Below are 15,098 nucleotides of genomic sequence, written 5' to 3'. Positions count from 1 at the left end.
AATGGTAAGCAGAAGAAAATTTAAGTAGTTATTCAAAAGTGAGGAAATCTTAAATGGATGAAGCATTAAAAAATTCAGAAGAAATTTTCAAAAAAAAGAATCTAAAATGGAGGAACTAGCAACTATAAAAACAGATATTAATGGTGATTCTTTTTTTTTTTTTATGGTGATTCTTATGTAGTCAAATGTAGCAATTACTGGTTTAGAAGTGGCACTGTTTCAGTGAATCAGTTGGCAAACTTTTGTGAAGGTCCAGATAGGAAATATGTTTGGCTTTGTGGGCCATATGGTCTCTGTCTCAGCTATGCAGATCTGCCATTATAGATCTAAAGCAGCCATGCGCAATACATAAATGAAGGGGTGTTGCTCTGCTCCAATAAAACTTTATATTTACAAAACATGCAGCCATGATCAAGACTAAACAGTGTCCTTTGGGCGGTCCTGTTTCAACATTATTGCTTGTAGACATGCTGTTCATAAGGATTTCATGCAGAGTTTAATATTGTAACAGTTGAAAGGCACCTAAAATCACAGTATTAATTGTTCCCTATAAATTGCCTGTGGTAAAGCTGACTTTGTGAGCAAGATCCAGAAGAAAAGAGGCTTTACTGGAGAAGTCAGGGAAATTGAGTGGAAAGCTTAGATCTAGGAACTTGTCTGATATGAAATTTACCTATTTTAAACTACATGAGTAATAGAAGCAAAGAAGGAACGTGAGGACTTTTCTGGATAAAATGGGATGCTGCTATGAACTGATTCAAGCTTCTCTGGCTATGCACAGTATCGTTGCGTGCACGCGTGCTATGTCGATTTAGTCATGTCCGACTCTTTGCGACCCTATGGACTGCAGCTCGCCAGGCTCCTCTGTCCAAGGGATTCTCCAGGCAAGAATATTGGAGTCAATTGCCATGGCCTCCACCAGGGGAACTTCCTGACCCAGGGATTGAACCTGTGTCTCCTGCAGCTCCTGCATTGGCAGGCAGGTTCTTTACCATCTGAACCACCTGGGAAATTGGCTTCTGACAGTTGGAGGTGGCAGTAACATGCTTCTCCCCAGCTTACCACTGGGTGGTATGTGACAATGATGGCAAGTCTCAGCCTAAATTCTGCATCAAGTACAGATATTCACTAGGAAGCAGGCAGAAAAACTGCACAGTACTGCATTCTTTGTCCTTTTAGGTTTTTCAGCAAGCACTTTGTATGAGGTTCATTCTGAGGAGGATGGAACTAACATTCTTGTGACATGATTAGCCAGTTTCCTAGCTGGAATGGTGACAGGGTTCTCTTTTAAACTGAAAACAAGCATATTCAGGGTGCTCTTCATAGGTATCAGACTGATGGCTTTGCCAGATTGTTATACCTTGTTTGGGCTTCCCAGGTGGCACTAGTGGTATAGAATCTACCTGCCAGCGCAGGAGATACAGAAGGGAGTTTGATCCCTGGGTCAGGAAGATCCCCTGGAGGAGGAAATGGCAACCCACTCCAGTATTCTTGCCTGGAGAATCCCATGTGTCGACAGAGGAGCCTGGCAGGCTACAGTCCATGGGGTCACAGAGAGTCGGACATGACTGAGCACACACGCATTACTACTACTACACCTTGTTCATTTCAGGACAGAGGTACCTGTTTAAATTTTCTTCTACACGATTAGTTTCTCCATAAAGTTGTTTGTTTCTAACAGTGCTTATGCTAAATATTGAACATTTGGATGCATATTTGGATAAGATTTTAAAACCACTTGGTGTAGTCATGTAAGTGGTGTGGATTCCTGATTAGAGTCCTATAAACACTAATTTCCCCTGGAGTGTACATTTCTGATGAGGATACACCAAATGAAAACTAACTGCCACTTAGTGTGTACATTCAAGGCTAACATACATACTCATATATGTTATATTTATATTGAATGTTTTGCTTTTAATTTCGTTATTTTTCATTAAGTGCAAGCATTAACATTTGTCAATTTTAAGTGAACAATTTGATGTATGTAGTAGTGTAACCACTATCACAATAATAATATAGAACGTATCTTTCATTTCAAAATGTTCCCTCATGCCACTTTGCAGTCAATCTCTTGTTGTTTAAAGCTCACATATATTTATAAAGTTTATGTATCCCTAAAATATTAATTCTTTAAAAAAATTTTTAAATTGAGGTATAATTGACATATAACATTGTATAAGTTTAAACTATATAACGTAATCATTTGATATATGTGTGTGTTGCAAAATGATTATCACTGTAAGTTTAGTTAACAGACTTCCCTGGTGGCTCAGATGGTTAAGCATCTGACTACAATGTGGGAGACCCGGGTTTCATCCCTGGGTCAGGAAGATCCCCTGGAGAAGGAAATGGCAATCCACTCCAGTACTATTGCCTGGAAAATCCCATGGACAGAGGAGCCTGGTAGGGTACAGTCCATGGGGTCACAAAGAGTTAGGACACAACTGAGCGACTTCACTTTCACTTTTCACTTTCCTGCATTGGAGAAGGAAATGGCAACCCACTCCAGTGTTCTTGCCTGGAGAATCCCAGGGACGGGGGAGCCTGGTAGCCTGCCGTCTATGGGGTCACAGAGTCGGACACGACTGAAGCGACTTAGCAGCAGCAGCAATGTATTTACTCCAGCTTTCTTATGCCTGATATCAATATTTTGATGGTATTTTTTTCCAGCCTTTACTTATAGTCTACTTGTGTCTGAGTATGTCTTTTTTTGTTTGTCCTGAGAATCACTGCAATTTTGATTGGAGAATTTAGTCCATCTATTTGCATTTAATGTAATTATTGGTATGGTTATATGGTTATATGTAAATTGTAGGCTTACAATTTACTATTCATTGATTATTTGTTTCTTCTCTTTTTTATTTCTTGATTCTTCCTTTCACATTAATTAAATGTATTTTTATTATTTTCTTTTAATTATTTGACATAGTTGACCTACAGTATTATGTTAGTTTCAGGTGTACTACATAATGATTTGACGTTTACATACATTATGAAATGACCACCATGATATGTGTAGTAACCATCTGTGCCCATATAAAATTATTAAATATTAAAAATATTTTTGACTAAATTCCTCATGCAGTATTATGTCTCTGTGTCTTGTTTTATAACTGGAAGTTTGTACTTCTTAACTATCTTCACCTATTTCACTCAATCTCTCCTCCCCTCTGGCAAATATCTGTTTGTTCTCTGTATTTGTGAGTCTGTTTTCATTTTGTTTGTTTGTTTTTTACAGTCCACATATAAGTGAAATCATGTGGTATTCCTCTTTGTCTGACATTTCACTTAGCATAATTCACTCCAGATCCATCTATGTTGTCACAAATGACAAGATTTCATTTTTTTATGGCTGAGTAATGTTTCATTATAATATATATGTATACACACACACACATATATATACTGCATCTTCTTTATCCATTCCTCTGTTGATGGACACTTTGGTTGCTTCCATGTCTTGGCTATTATAAATGGTGCTGCTGTGAACATTGGGGGTGCCTGTATCTTTTCAAATTACAGTTTTCACCTTTTCTGGATATATGCCCCAAAGTGGGATTGCTGGATCGCATGGTAACTCTATTTTTAGTTTTTTGAGGAATGTTCACACTGTTCTCCACAGTGACAGCACCAATTTACATTCCCACCAACAGTGTAGGAGGGTTCCCTTTTCTCCACAACTTTCCCAGCATTTATTATTTGGAACTTTTTAAGGATAGCTATTCTGGCCAGTGTGAGGTGATCCCTCATTGCATTTCTCTGATGATTAGTGCCATTGAGCATCTTAACCTCATTGTAATTTTGATTTGCATTTCTCTGATAATTAGTAATGCTGAGCATCTTGCTTCTACTTTATAGGAAAAGCCACCTAGCTCTCTTTGTGACATGTGACTTATACTTCAAAGACCTGATTTTTCTCCATGCTCTCTGGCAGAGTCCCTCTCCCTTAAATTCATATGTAGATATGGCAGTAGCTGCTATCTGGGGCCAGGGAAACTGACTTATAATTGAGTTGTAGATTGTTACTGTTGTATTGTCATATTATCTAGCAGAGACTTGTTCTAGAAAGGTTTGAGAGTTTGTGAGCTTCAGGTGGTACAAAAGGGCTGAGGGAGGGGAAGAGTTGTCAAAGGGATAGCAACCTGAAGAGAATAATTGTTAGGTCTCAAAGCTGCTCAGGATTGAGTGGACTGGGGGACTGAAGCAGCTGCCAGGATTGAGGGGAGGAAGAGAATGGCTTCTGGTTACTGGGCAGAGGAGGATCTAGTTCAGAAAGTTTCAGCAGGCATAGTACAGGGATGCTGACTTGGAATTCACAAAGCTTCAAGGATATTAATATTAGCTTGAAGGTGAGAGTGGGCCTGGGCCCAGAATAGGCAATGCCTCTGCTTTTTCAAGCATTTATGTATGATAGGAAACTAGCTCAACCCTCTGGAAGTGGAATGGTATGAATGAACCATAAAAGCAGGTAATCCAAAGGGTCAGAGGGTGAGCTGCAGAATATAAGAATGGTGAAACAGGGATGGTGTAGAAGAGATTAAAGAGCACTTTAACCCCCAAATTGCACTGAGGTGGAAGCACAGTAGTGAATACTCTTAATCTCTGTGTGTATATGTGTGTGTGTGTGTGTGTGTGTATGTGTGTGTGTGCTCAGTCATGTCCGACTCTTTGAGACCCTATGGACTGTAGCCCACCAGGCCTTTTTGTCCATGGGATTTCCCAGGCAAGAATACTGGAGTGGGTTGACATTTCCTCCTCCAGGGGGTCTTCCCCACCCAGGGACTGAACCTGTGTCTCCTGCATTGGCAGGCGAGATTCTTTACAGCTGAACCACCAGGGAAGCCCCTAAACTGACTATGGATATGCTCTACTGTAGTGGACAATGTGGGGCACAGAAACTACTGGAGAAATGAAAGCCAAGGTCTGGGCTTTAGAGGCACAATGGTGCTCTGTCCTCTCAATGGTGGAGGTACAACGTTACTCAGAGACTGGGGCAAGGGTAGAGGGTAGTCTTGGGAGGCTGCCTTGGGTTATGTCCTGTCACATCCCTCTTCTATCTTATTTGAGAGCTTTCACTGCTTCATGTTTTATTCCAATGGCTACCTCACATGTGTTTCTCTTTCTGCTTACTCCTTATCAGTTTCTTCAGCCCTGGCAACTTAACTTTTGTAAGTTGGCTAGTTGCAGTCTGGTTGAATTTAATTTTAATCTCATGCTTTAGGGCTACCTGGATCTTCTTCAGTGGCCACTTATGTTATTCAACACCTGACTTCTGATAAAGATATAAGACTTAATGTTTGTGTATGCTTCATATTTTTCATTATGACCTTTCATTTAGTCCTGCAGACAATCTGTGCCCTAAGGTATCCAGTCATGGTGCCAGCAGGAATAACATACTCAATTGGAGTAACTGAGAAGATTAACAATGGTACTATTTATATAGGTGTGGCCATAAGGTTAAAGGGAAACCAACAAGTGATGGTGAAGCACTCTTAGATGGTAGCCATTATCACTGCTAAGTTTCTAGGGCCCTAGGCCTAAACGGGCAAGAGAAGAGAGTAGACAGTATAACTGTTTGGAGAGGGCCATCACACAAGGGTAAAGAGACTCTTACTCTAGGCAAAAGGATGTAGCCAACTCAGGATAAGCTAGTAGGGAGGGAGCTAGAAAGAATAAAGGCCCTGACAACATTCTCTTGATGACCTCTGTCATCCTGTCTGTGATTCCCATAGAATGAACCCAACTTGATGCCAGAAATCAAGGAAGGCCATGGATGAAGCCCATACAAAGTTAGCTTCCTGGCTAAAAAGTTGGGTAAAGAAACAGCAAGCAAATATCTGGAGGGGCAAATGAAAGCTTATTTTAGCACACCTGCTGCTACTGCTGCTAAGTCGCTTCAGTCGTGTCCGACTCTGTGTGACCCCATACACGGCAGCCCATCAGGCTCCCCCGTCCCTGGGATTCTCCTGGCAAGAGCACTGGAGTGGGTTGCCATTTCCTTCTCCAATGCAGGAAAGTGAAAAGTGAAAGTGAAGTTGCTCAGTCGTGTCCGACTCTTAGCGACCCCATGGACTGCAGCCTACCAGGCTCCTCCATCCACAGGATTTTCCAGGCAAGAGTACTGGAGTGGGTTGCTATTGCCTTCTCCATATTATTAGCTCTATTTTACCATTTCAGATGAGTAAATGGAGACTTACTGAGGTTAAATGGCTCACCAAAAGGCCCTATATTAAATCCAAAGAGCTCCTCTTATGAAAGTATCTCCCATAAACTTTCAAAAAATCTATTGTCTCTTTGGCCAATGAAGAACCTTAGGTTCTCTAAAATCAAGAATAATTAACAAATTTTTATAGACTGACTTAATAGAATGATTCCCTAAATGGAGAAAGTAATGTGTACTAACTTTTCATTGAAGAACTACATGAAATAATAATTTTTACATAAAAAGTTGATCTGCTTTGCAACACACATTATTGGCTGTTATATCAGCAGTAGTACTTTTATTCACAATGCCAGCATAAAATTACAAACCAAGACTTTCTTTGTGACTTAACTGGTAAGTGGACAATTAGAACACATGGTATACTTGGAAAACACTTCTGATGTTTATTCTTGCCATCTATCAGTATTGTCTCTGCCTTCAGGGCTCCCTTAATGATGTTATGAGGAAATTGTTTCTCTTATGTGAATTAATAAGCACTATTCTAAGCCAGAACATATACTATCCCATTGTTGCAATAGCATTTGCTTCCCTGTTCCAGAAATTTCATTAAAGGCAACGTAGGTCTTCTTCCAAGCTAATTAGGAAATCTAACTAATCTGAGTATTCATTTCATTGATGATATCTAGAAATAGATTTTTAAAGATTCAGGAAATCCTTTGGTACCATCCCTTGGAGGGATAGTGTAATAGAAATAATCATTCATAATGAAAATAAGCATGATCAAAGTCATGCTCCTTTGTTATTGAAAAGACAGCATATTCCAATACTTTGAACAATCTGGTTTAGGGAATTCAAGTCTCTTTCTCAGATCCCAGAGGCTTTTTCTCTGAATAGGAGATCCTTACACACAAAGTATTTATGCTGGCATTTAAAGGGTGGCTTTAGCATATGCATCCTCTGGACAGGACTCAAGCTCATTTTCATGTAGTTATACAGGTAAATATTGCAGTGGCCTTCCTATGCAGGGAGGATATTGCCAACCCCAAATCACTCAGGCATGTTCTTAAAGATATGCTCTCCAAAACGGGGTAGGTTTCTACTATTTAACCCACATACCCTCCCTTTTTTCTCCCTGTGATCAGTAGGCACTGGGCCAAGTAGCTCAAAAGAAGATTAAGTATCTGACCTTGGCCTTAGTGATATGATGCTTTAACTGAGCTAACTGCTTGGCCCACTATAATCTATCTCTGAAGAATTTCTGACAAGTTTTGGAATACAGAGAAAAGGATAACGGAATGGTTTAATTTGTCATTTGAAAGGTAAAGTTCTGAGATGTGTATTTGCATTTGGGGATGAGGGACACTTAGGACTCTAGCCCAGGAAAAAGGAAATAAATACCTAACGTGCTCTGGCCATGCTCATTTGATGTTTGCACTGGGATTTAAAACTTAAATCCCAGGTGATAATGAACCATTACTTTGTTTTCCTGCTTCAACTCGTGTCTATCTCTCTCTCAGGGAACTTACGGAGAGAAAGGATGGCTAGACCAGAGTTTGTATAGGTCATTTGGTTCTCTAACTTTATACCTTCATAATGGTATCTCAGTGCTAACACAACACTCTCCAATAGGAGCCAAAGCTGTGGGCTAGAGAAAGCAAAATTGACTTAGCTTGAGAAATAGAAATATGATACTTTAAAGATCCTGATGCTGGGAAAACCTGAAGGCAGGAGGAGAAGGGGACGACAGAGGACGAGACTGGTTGGATGGCATCACTGACTCAATGGACATGAGTTTGAGCAAGCTCCAGTAGGTGGTGAAGGACAGGGAAGCCTGGCGTGCTGCAGTCCGTGGGGTCGCAAAGAGTTGGACACGACTGAATGAGCAACAATAACAATGACAGCAAAGTTCTTGTAGTGGTATACTATCATTTGAAGCCAGAATATGATATATGAAATACGTATATGATAATTCCTAAAGCAACCACTAAAATAAAACAAGAAATTTGCTTTATAATAAGCCATAAAAAGGAGATAAGTGGAATTGTTAAAAATCCTCTATCCAAAAGAAGGCAGAAAGAGGAACAAAGAACAGATGAGAACAGTAAAACTGATAACAAGAGGTAGATCTAGATCTAGTCATATTAATAATTATATGAGATGTAAGTAGTCTAAAATTACTGATTAAAAAGTTGCATCGAGAGGCCAAAGCTATATAAAAATACATAAAGTAGATATAAAGCTACTTTTCATTGCCTCCGGGAGTCCCAGTTTAAGTATAAAGAAGCAAATAGGTAAAAATAAAAGTAAAACAAATATGAGATATATGTGAAATAATAAAAAAAATATATTGCTTTCTGCCCCTAGTTCCTGGCACAGAGTTCCTAAAACTCCTAAGTGATAAGAAGAGTGGTAAGGACATTTTTCGTTGTAATATTTGATCTTTGACCCTGATTCCTGACCCAGAGCTCCTAAATCTCTTGGGATTTCCTGGGTGATAAGAGTGACTTTTGTTCTAATGAGGTGACTCTTGGTGGGCTCCTGGATAGTGAGGCTTGGGTGTGGAGAAGGATGGAGATTCATAGGAAGGCACTGGAAAGCAGACTATTTCCATTTTTCAGTTATAAGCCTTATACTGTTAGTTGAACTTCATTATTATAAAGTCAGTAATCAAGACAGTGTGGTTCTGTCATAAATGTGAACATACAGATCAATGGTACAGAACAGAGAGTTTAGAAGTAGACCCAGACATATATGCTCACTTGACAAAGGTGCAAAAGGATTTTAATGGTAAAGGAATAATCTTATAAGTAAATGGTACTGGAAGGAGTGGATCAGTTCAGTTCATTTCAGTCACTCAGTCATGTCCAACTCTTTGGGACCCCATAAACCGCAGCACCCCAGGCCTCCCTGTTCATCACCAACCCCTGGAGCCTACCCAACTCATGTCTATTGAGTTGGTGATGCCATCCAACCCTCTCATCCTCTGTCATCCCCTTCTCCTCCTGCCTTCAATCTTTCCCAGCATCAGGGTCTTTTCCAATGAGTCAGCTCTTCGCATCACGTGGCCAAAGTATTGGAGTTTCAGTTTCAACATCAGTCCTTCCAATGAATATTCAGGACTGATTTCTTTTAGGATTGACTGGTTGGATCTCCTTGCAGTCCAAGGGACTCTCAAGAGTCTTCTCCAACATCACAGTTCAAAAGCATGAATTCTTCGGTGCTCAGCTTTCTTTATAGTCCAACTCTGACATCCATACATGACTACTGGAAAAACCATAGCCTTGACTAGATGGACCTTTGTTGACAAAGTAATGTTTCTGCTTTTTAATATGCTGTCTATGTTGGTCATAACTTTCTTTCCAAGGAGCAAGCGTCTTTTACTTTCATGGCTGCAGTCACCATGTGCAGTGATTTTGGAGCCCCCCAAAATAAAGTCAGCCACTGTTTCCACTGTTTCCCTATCTATTTGCCATGAATTGATGGGACCAGATGCCATGATCTTAGTTTTCTGAACGTTGAGCTTTAAGCCAACTTTTTCACTTTCCTCTTTCACTTTCATCAAGAGGCTTTTTAGTTCCTCTTCACTTTCTGCCATAAGGGTGGTGTCATCTGCATATCTGAGGTTATTGATATTTCTCCCGGCAATCTTGATTCCAGCTTGTGCTTCTTCTAGCCCAGCGTTTCTCATGATGTACCCTGCATATAAGTTAAATTAGCAGGGTGACTTATTTTATTTTAATATTTATTTATTTGGCTACACCAGGTCTTAGTTGTGGGGGATCTTTAATTGTGGCATGTGGGATCTAGTTCCCTGACCAGGGATCGAACCTGGTTCCACTGCATTGAGAGTGCAGAGTCTTAGATCCTGGACAATCAGGGAAGTTCCTGAACAATCCAATTTTAATAAATGAGCAAAACATTGGAAAAGACATTTCACCAAAGAAGATATATGGATGTCAAATAAGCATAGGAAGGGTCAATATCAGTTATTAGAGACATGCAAGTCAAAATCACAATGAGATACCACCACATCTATTAAAATGTTTAAAATTCGAGTGACTCTGTGTTGGCAAAGACATAGAGTAACTGGAACCCTCATACATTGCTGGTGGGAATGTAAAATGTGTAACTACATTGGAAACAGCTTGGAAGTTCCTTAAAATGTTAAACATGCACCTACTATACTTCTTAATCATTTCACTATGAGGTGCTACACCAAGAGAAATGAAAGCATATGTTCAAAGAGACTTCTACAGGAATATTCATATCAGTTTTATTTATAAGGAAAAAACAGGTAATTGAAATAAAACAAGAAATGACCCAAATATTCATTAAAAAGTGAAAGAATAAATAATAAATTGTGGTTTACCCCTGTAGTGGAATTCTTCTTAGCAAGAGAAAGGAACAAGCTATTGATAAACACAAGAACATGGCTGAATCTCCCAATAATGATGCTGGGTGCAAGATGCCCGAGGAAACAAAAGGTACTGTTTCATTCCATTTATATAAAATTCTGGAAAATGCAAATTAATCTCTCATGTCAAAATGAGATTAGTGATTTTCTGGGGATGGGATAGGGTATGGAGAGGAGTGAGAGGCAGGGATTATTATAAAGGGACACCAGAGAACCTTTTTGGACATGATTTAGCAGTCCAAACAGTGCACTTTCGGGAGGTGATGATGTGTTTGTTACATTTGTGGTGGTACTGATTTCTCTGGTGTATTCCATATTCCACAACATATAAAATGTGAATTTTGAGCATTGCTGTCCCTCATCATTTAGGGGTGGTTCAGTCCCTCACCTCTTAAGTTTGATTTCTTTCTAGGTACTCAGATAAAGTTTAAGAGAGATTCCCTAGAGCATCTGAAGCTCTCTTTCAATGCAGCTCTCTCATCCCTGGGGTTCTACCCTCTGATCCTTAGCCACCCTGGTCTCTCTGGACTCCCAGTTTTATGTCCTCAACTCAGGACGACCACCAGACTCTACCTGGGTTCCCCTTCCTTGCTCCAAGGACTACAGAGTTTATCCAGGTAGTAAGCTATGGCAGTCCTAGGGTTTACCTTGACTACTACTCTGGTTGCTGTTTTTTGTTGCCTGATGTTCAGTGTCTTGAAAACCATTGTTTCATGCATATTTTTCCTTTTTCAATTGTTAATTACAGTCAAAATATACATAACATGAAATTTACCATCTTAACAATTTTGAGTATATAATTCCATAGTGTTAAGTGTGTTTACAACGCTGTGGGATCAATCTTGAGAACTTTCATCTTGCAAAACTGAAACTCTATGCCCCTTCAATAACTCCCCATTCCCTGCTACTCTCTTTCTGACTCTATGAATTTGAGTCTTTTCTTGTCAGTATTTGTCCTTCAGTATCTGGCTTATTTCGCTTAGCATAATATCCTCAAGGTTATTCCAGGTGATAGTATGTGTCAGAATTTCCTCCCTTTTTAAGGCTAAGTAATACTCCATTGTACAAATAGACCACATTTTGCTTATTCACTCATATGTTGATGGATACTTGAATTGCCTTTACTTTTTAGGCTGCTGTGAATAATGCTGCTATGAACATGGGCGTACGCATAGCTCTTAGAGACCCTGCTTGCAATTCTTTTGATTATATATCCAGAAGTGAACTTCTAGATCATATGGTAATTCGATTTTTAATTTTTTGAGGAACCACATACTGTTTTTCATAGCGACTGCAACATTTTATACTGCCACCAACAGTGCATGAGGGTGGCGATTTGTCTACATCCTTGACAACACTTGTCATTTTCTGTTTTTTGATAGTAAGGTGGATATGAGGTGGTATTTTATTGTGGTTTTGATTTAAATTTCCCTTACTAATTGGTGATGTTCATGTGCTTGTTGGCCATTTGCGTGTCTTCTTTGGAAAAATGTCTATTCAAGTCCTTTGCCTATTTTAAAGTAGTTATTTTTTGTTATTGAGTTGTAAGGGTTTTTTATATAACATCTTATTCAGATATATGATTTGCAAATATTTTCTCACATTGAGTAGATTGCCTCATGGTTCATATATTTCACAAGTCTCTTAGTTGTTTCAGGACAGAGGGTACATTTTTGACCTCTGTTACTCTATCATGGCTGGAAACAGATTTCCTTTTGTCTTGAAACTGCCACTCCACAAAAACTGCCCTTTCATGGTCACCAGTGACTTCCACATTGTCAAATCCAACGGTCAACCTCAGTCTTCATCTTCCTTGACCTAAAGCAGTATTTGAGTCAGCTGGTCACCCCTTCTTCCTTAAGCATGTTCTTTTCATTGCTTCCAATATACTGCCTTCTCTTGGTTTTCCTACTCACTCGGTGACCCCTCCTATTTCAGTTGCCTCTTCAATTCCCTTGCTTGCCTCTTCTCATCTCTCCAACTTCTTAACATTGAAAGTCCCTAGGCTCTCAGTGCTGGGAACGTTTCACTGTATATATTCTCTCCCCTGAGGATCTCATTCAGTGGTGTGAGTTTAAATAACACATGAATACTGAAACTCACAAATTTACTTCTCCAGCCTGGACCTTCTGAACTCTACATTCCTGTAACTAGCTACCAATTCAGTACCTCTATTTAGATATTGTGCTAGACAGAATAATGCACCTCCCCCTACTCCACTGCCCAAGATGTCAACTTCCTAGTACGTTGGACCTGTGAATGTGTATCACTGATGTGGCAAAAGGGGTTTGCAGATGTGATTAAGTCATGCCTCTTGAGAAGCAGATATTATCCTAGATTATCCAGGTGGGCCCAATGTAGTCACAAATGTCCTTGGAAATAAAGGAGAGTAGGGAAGGAGATGTGATGATGGAAGCAGATGTCAGAGTCAGATAGAGATTTGAAGATGCTATGCCGCTAGCTTTGAAAGTTGAGGAGGGGACCACAAGCCAAATGCAGGTGACCTCTAGTAGATGAAAAAGGCAAGGAAACAGATTCTCTCTGAGAGGGTACAGACAGAAACATAGGCCTGCTAATCCCTTGATTTTAGTCCAGTGAAATCCATTTCAAACTTCTGGCTTCCAAAACTGTAAGATAATAAATTTGCTTGGTTTATACCACTAAGTGGTCATTTGTCTCTAGTAGAAATAGGAAACAAACACAGGCATCTAGCCAGCACTTCACACATAATGGGAACAAAACTATTCTCTTGATCTTCTGCCTAAACCCAGACCTCTTCTGGACTCTATTCAGTTCAGTTCAGTCGCTCAGTCGTGTCCGACTCTCTGCAACCCCATGAATCACAGCACTCCAGTTCTCCCTGTCCATCACCAACTCCCAGAGTTCACCCAAACTCATGTGCATCAAGTCGGTGATGCCATCCAGCCATCTCATCCTGTCGTCGCCTTCTCCTCTTGCCCCCAATCCCTCCCAGCATCAGAGTCTTTTCCAATGAGTCAACTCTTCACATGAGGTGGCCAGAGTATTGGAGTTTCAGCTTCAGCATCATTCCCTCCAAAGAAATCCCAGGGCTGATCTCCTTCAGAATGCACTGGTTGGATCTCCTTGCAGTCCAAGGGACTCACAAGAGTCTTCTCCAACACCACAGTTCAAAAGCATCAATTCTTCGGCACTCAGCCTTCTTCACAGTCCAACTCTCACATCCATACATGACCACAGGAAAAACCATAGCCTTGACTAGACGGACCTTTGTTGGCAAAGTAATGTCTCTGCTTTTGAATATGCTATGTAGGTTGGTCATAACTTTCCTTCCAAGGAGTAAGTGTCTTTAATTTCATGGCTGCAGTCACCATCTGCAGTGATTTTGGAGCCAAAAAAAAATAAATAAATAAAAATAAAGTCTGACACTGTTTTCCCATCTATTTGCCATGAAGTGATGGGACCAGATGCCATGATCTTCGTTTTCTGAATGTTGAGCTTTAAGCCAACTTTTTCACACTCCACTTTCACTTTCATCAAGAGGCTTTTTAGTTCCTCTTCACTTTGTGCCATAAGGGTGGTGTCATCTGCATATCTGAGGTTATTGATATTTCTCCCGGCAATCTTGATTCCAGCTTGTGCTTCTTCCAGTCCAGCGTTTCTCATGATGTATGAAAGTAAAAAACCTCCACACTGTTTATGTATCCTCTTTTTTTTTTCTCTCATGTCTGACATCTAATCATTTGCAAATAATGTTACCTTTATCTTCAAAATATATCCAGAACATGACCAATTTTTCACCTCTACCTCTTATACTCAGCTCTCTGCCACTATCATTTCTCTGTTTCATTAAAAAAAATGAGATATAATTCACATATCATAAAATTCACCCTTTAAAGGGTACAATTCAGTGATTTTTAGTGTATTTGTGAACTTGTGCCACCTCTACCACCACAATCTAATTCTGGAACATTTTTCTCACCCCAAAAAGAAACCTTGTACCAATTAGCAGTACTGATTTTCACCTACTCCTAGCCCTAAGCAGTTGCTAAATCTACTTTCTGTGTTTCCATTTCTATAAATTTGTTATTTCAATAGTTGTGTATAATAAAATCACATGGTGTTTAATCTTTTGGCAATGGCTTGTTTCACTCAGCATAATTCTCTGAGGATTCATTCAAATTACTGCATGCACCAATAATTCATTCCTTTTTATTGCTGAGTAGTATTTCATGGTTTAGTTGTAGCATAATATGTTTTTGGAAGGACATCTAAGCTGTTTCCAATTTGAGGTTAATATGAATAAATTTGCTATAAACAATTGTTTTCAGATTTTTTTTTGAGCATGTTATTTCTCTGTGTAAACTCCTAACTAAGAGTGCAATTTCTAGGTAATATGGTGAGCCATATCATATGTTTAGTTTTATAAGTAACTATCAAACTTTTTTCCAGAGCAACTTACCATTTTCCATTCCCATCAGCAATGTGTGAGTGATCTAGTTTCTCTGTATTCTCATCAACATTTGGTATTGTCAAGAT

At 39.6% G+C, this 15,098-nt stretch overlaps 1 long non-coding RNA gene across 4 annotated transcripts in view; it reads left to right on the top strand.

Moving 5' to 3' along the window:
• The window catches only part of LOC147341289 (uncharacterized), a 167,189-nt gene that overhangs the window by 49,776 nt on the left and 102,315 nt on the right, over window positions 1–15,098 (top strand). For 2 of the 4 annotated variants that reach the window (XR_015159404.1, XR_015159406.1), the window contains exons 3-4: window positions 10,544–10,650; window positions 11,713–12,271. The exons of the other annotated variants lie outside the window; for them this stretch is intronic. This is a non-coding gene — a long non-coding RNA (uncharacterized LOC147341289). Of the gene's footprint in view, window positions 1–10,543; window positions 10,651–11,712; window positions 12,272–15,098 lie in introns of those variants that run through there. 4 annotated transcript variants of the gene reach the window in all.

Source organism: Bos grunniens, chromosome X (genome assembly GCF_055505025.1).
Source record: "Bos grunniens cultivar Pamir isolate PY7600 chromosome X, Bosgru_T2T1.0, whole genome shotgun sequence".
NCBI lineage: Eukaryota > Metazoa > Chordata > Mammalia > Artiodactyla > Bovidae > Bos > Bos grunniens.
Note: the sequence above shows the minus strand (reverse complement) of the source record. Positions and strands in the feature narration are given on the sequence as shown.